General features: G+C 41.3%; 1 protein-coding gene across 2 annotated transcripts in view; it reads right to left on the bottom strand.

The window, feature by feature from the left end:
- Positions 1 to 5,127, bottom strand: part of LOC106477510 (brefeldin A-inhibited guanine nucleotide-exchange protein 3-like) — a 128,862-nt gene that overhangs the window by 103,609 nt on the left and 20,126 nt on the right. The gene's annotated exons all lie outside the window — the stretch shown is intronic.

Below are 5,127 nucleotides of genomic sequence, written 5' to 3'. Positions count from 1 at the left end.
TATATAAATATACATGCATAAGCATGGTTTGTGCACTTGTTTGGATTAAATTTTTCATAAAACAATTATAACAGTTATGAACCTTTTACTAAACGTTAAACATTGTAACACCAAAACACATCTTTAAATGTGGATGTTGAAAAATGGTTTCAAACTCAATCAGTGTTAAAACCTTTTAAAGTTGATTCACAACATTCTAATTATGAAAAACATCAGCTTTAAGCAAGAAGTTTTTGATACAACCAAAAGTTTAGAAAGCACACATGTTAACATTAACAATACAAAATAATGTATGATAAAAAGTGTGGCAGACATATGTTTAATAATATTGTTAAGAGCAAATTTTATAAAGAAATCATATTACTATAAACCACCATATCTTTAAAAAATAAAAATAAATAAAACCACTGAAAATCTCAGTCATTAATGACAGAGACAAATTGGTATTTTTAGTTTGGGTGAACATTGAGATTTTAATATTTTCCTTACCTGAAAATGTATTTCTGATAGATACTTGCCTCCTCGCACAGAACTTGATTCTTTTTTTACCTCCCACCTTAAAAACATGTTTAACATGAACTGTGCTAGTGCATGATGTCATCATCATGCAACAACAGTCCTTCAGTAATAGGAGGGTGACACAACCTCCTTTCACAGTAGCTCCTTCTAAGCACTTGTGCTCAAATTAACTCCTTCTTAGATGAGGCAAGAAGTGCACCAGAAATTGGGTAGACTGGTGTGAAGAAGTAAATATCTATCAGTAATACATTTTTAGTTAAGGAAAATGTTAAAACTTCTGAAATAATACTTCTCCTCTTCACACAGAACAGCTAGAATCCCACATTGAAATGATAGAGGACTCAGTGCAAACATTAAACCTCGATGAGCTCTCTTCAGAAAGTGTCTGAAGGGAAAGCCCATGGAGTGCGACACCTGATGCCAAGGGTTCCATAGGGGCATACTTGTGGGAGACCACATCTGGTCTCAACCAGGATATACTCTTCATCAAGAAGAAAATAGAACAGAAGACAAAATATCCTCAAGTGTTGCAGAGATAGATGGAATTTTAGCACACAAATGGTCAGCAAGACAAAAGGTGTAGTGTGGTTAAAGCATTATCAGACCATAAGGTGTTTGTCTCACCTCGACACAAGTGGACAAACTGGGACAGTGTTGATGACACCATCCTGCTGCAGGAGGAGGGCACACTAGCTGTTTGAGGAGGGACCCACAATACACAGATAGTACCACCACCACTCTACTTCCAATCGTATTGTGTTGTACACAATCTGCGAGGAACTCTCCAAGGTCCACCACCCCAGTAGCTAGGAAATGGAAAGTGGAAATGGCCTCCTATGTTCCCCTTGAAGAAGATGAGGGAGGGTAGGAATTTACACTGGTGAAGCCAAGAGAAATACACAAATCCCCATCATGTGCCTGGTGGAAGGTCCTTTACTGGAGACAATGCAATGGGTAACCACAAAACCCTATTTCTAAAATTCAGCACATGTGAGACAAAGAAGTGGACAGCCACTTCCCTGGTGCCAGCTTTTTCAATGATAGTTCATGGAAAGTAGAGTCTCAATCAGTCAATTGATTAATTTAAATACATAAGGATACCTCTTGTGGTCTTGCAGAACACCCTATCTCAACAATAGCACTACTAGAGCCAAGACGAATGGATTGAGTACTCTGTTACCCTTGGCGCTATGTGCATTTTGGGTAATAAGCATACCCTGGGAAGCAACACCAGCCACCTGGCAGAATCCTATAAAGGGGAAGAGGGTTACGAGAAAAAAATATCCTTCTCAAAGATGGTGTGTAGAATGAAGAACAGCAACCAGAGGAAGTCAAAATCCTGCAGGAGACGAAACAGCTAGATGATGAATATAATGGGAGACAAATTTATACAGTGCTGTCCAAGTGCCTGCTTGAAGGATCTTGTCTAAGGGTCAGCAAAAGTGAAGCACAAGAGAATGAGACAGGTGACTAACCTAATGTGATGAAATGTTAAAGAGCACGCAAGCATCAATATCCAATAAGAATATATCAACCAAAGGAGATGGCGGACCAATCCTGTAAGGTTAGAAATAAAGAGGTTCCCAAACAAAGAGGGGGTCTGAAGGTAGGAACAAATGATGATAGGAACTCTTAAAGTCCAAACCAAACACAGCTGGCAATCCAAATCCAAATGAGCACAGAGGTGAGAAATCAAAGACAGAAAAATAGGAGAGAAAGAATGATCACCTTCCCAAGCAGCTGAAGTAGAGAACCAAGTATGGTGAAAGTGTGGGAAGCATCAATGGCATAAACATCCGAATAAAAATGACTATTGGCAAGAAGAAAAAGAAAATATGTCTTTGGAAAAATATGATATAACAAATATGAAATCAACATCTCAAATGAAGCATGTGTAAGAGAGTGTAAAACCACATTAAGGTCCCTGTCAAGCAAGGGAGTAGGATGAGGGGGTGATGAAGAAATAAGGATCTCAACAAAATGGAGAGGACAAGGGAAGAAATAACCTGGAGAAAATTGGTAAGGTAAAATGTAGTTGATAAGGCTGCCTGATAACCAGCAATGGTGGAAACTGACAATCCAAAAAGGCCGAAAGGCCGTCGATAGATGAACAGAGTTGAAAGATGACAGGAATATGATATGAAAAAGGCTACATGGTTAGAGAGGTCAACTCTGTGGGCAATGGACTGGACAAATCACACACATGAAGATGAAGGGATGACACTCCTGGATGAAAGAGAGACATGTTTGGCTGGAGCAAGAGAGAGTGGGAATGAAGCAGAGGAAGAAGGGTCCTGTATGGCAATTGGTGAAGTAGAAGAAACTAAGGTTGTACCAGCCAAAGAGGCACCACCAACAGGAACCCGACAAGGAGTGTCGTGTATCAAAGCCAAGACACAAGGGAGCAAAGAGGAGGGTAGGCATACAGAAAAAGGTAAGACCTGTTGTGGCTGTGACCATTGACCACCAGGGCTGAAGGATGAAGAAATGGAGACCAGAAGAAAGGAAGTCTGGTGTTGAGAGGAGTGGTGTAGGCCTCAATAAGAGGCATGCCTAACCGAGAGCAAACTCAATGAAAAACCTGAGAGTAAAGAGGTAGAATCCTGTCTGGCCAACAGAGGCAATCAGCTACCAAGTTCAGAGCCCCCAGCACATGATAAGATGTGAGACAAATATGATGGGAATGAGCCCAAAACAGCAGGTCTAAGGCTTGGAAGCAAAGAGTCCTGGAAAAGGTACTCCCCTCCCCCAAAGACTGCTATAAGAAATGACCATGGAATTGTTGGAGTGGATCATGACCAACCAATCCACAAGAAGAAGGAAGAAATGGTAACATGCCCAACAGATAGCAAGAAGTTTGAGTAAGTTGATGTGGACCAAATGCTCAATGTCATGTCATCATTCAGAGATGTGCCACAGTCCAACCGAGAAGCATCTACAAAAAGATAGAGATCTACACAGGAGGTGGCAAGGGGATGCCCACCATGGTATTAGCACAGTAGGGCCACCAAGACAAATTCCCATGAAGAGGAGAAGGGAGATGCAGAATCATGGGCAGTGGATCCTGAGAAAGGTTTCATTGGTCCGACAATGTTCACTAAAAGAAGTGCATGTGTGCACAGCCTAAAGGAATGAGTAATTTGAGGGAAGCTAGAGTCCCCAAAAGTGAAAGAATGTTGCAGGCAGGTGTAAATGTGAAGCACAAAAATGTGGTGTTAAGACATTACACTGCTCGTAGGTGAAGTGGTGAAAGCTGAGCATGACTGAGATGGGAGTTGAAGGAAACAACCAAATGTACCAAATATAAGGTGAGCATGAGAAAAAAACTTTGAACGCTGGACAAGCCAGCCCAGCTGTGCTGCCTCCTGCAGGAGAATGCACTTGTGAGAGGAGTACTCACACAAAGGGATGAGGAGAAGCTAATTGTCATTGTAATAATGGAACCTCAGCCCCAATCTGTAAACATGGCAGGTGAATGACACCTTGACACAACTGAAGACATAAGGAGCAGATGCAATGGCAAAATGATGAGTACAGAACTGGAACACATGATCCCAATGAATGAAATGAAGAAAACTTCTGAAAAACAGGGTGATCGTAATGTGTAAATGGGATTGGAGGAAAGGAAACTAGAAAAGGGAAGGAGGAGAAGAGAAACAGATGGATAGGCCATGGGTAGAACCTGAAGAATCCATTGGTCAGTCAAAAATGGAGATTGAAGGCTGGCAAAGAGAGACAGATGGGCTCCCACAGGGCCAGATCCTACAGGACAGTCAATGATGAGGCATCTGGAAGTGGAAGGATGGGAAAAAACAGACCAGAAAACTAAAATTGGAAGGAAAATATAGGTACAGCAGACCTCGGGAAAGGGACAGAAGGGCAAGGCTGAGGAAGACAAGAAACCAAAGTAGCCAAACAGGACTGATGCTGAGCTGCCTCAGCCTTGGTCTCCAAGTGAGTCAGGAACACCCCTGAAGACCTCCTGACAAAGAAATGGAGCCTGATAAAGATCACAGAGATAAATAAGCATGAAGGAGACATACATTAGCTAAGAGTGCATCCCATCTCAATAAATCCCAACAGTAGAGGAACCAAGTAAGGAGAGATAGAGCAGAAGAAGAAATATGGATCAAAATGATGTAAAAAATGATCAAACCTCTCCAAAATACCCTACTGTAGCATAATGAAATGCATCTGAAATATGGTGAAGTGAAAAGAAGTAAAATGGAAGGGTGGTAAGAAAGAGACAAAGGCATAAGACTGGATACTAGAAAGGGAAATAGAAGTCAAGGGGTCCATCCCCAAGCAGATAACAGATTCCAAAAGTCTGGGAATCAAGGAACAGAAATGAAGAACGGCTGTAAGTCAGAACAAGAGAGTCAAGTAGATGAGAAGAATGAGTCATGTCAGTATTGGTATGCAATTGTTCGAGAAATGAGTCTGCATGGACCGTAATGTCAGGCAAAGGAGGCAAGACAAAGTAATCTTGAATATTAGTTTCATGTAGTCAGACATAAAAGGAATCAAAAGACACAGGGGAAAGAGAAAGAACATACCTATGAAGTCATGTCAATGATGAGATTAGAAGGGTGAGGATTTTCCTCCACT

The sequence above is a fragment of the Limulus polyphemus genome, unplaced genomic scaffold (assembly GCF_000517525.1).
Source record: "Limulus polyphemus unplaced genomic scaffold, Limulus_polyphemus-2.1.2 Scaffold166, whole genome shotgun sequence".
NCBI lineage: Eukaryota > Metazoa > Arthropoda > Merostomata > Xiphosura > Limulidae > Limulus > Limulus polyphemus.
This window is presented reverse-complemented; position numbering and strand designations above follow the sequence as displayed.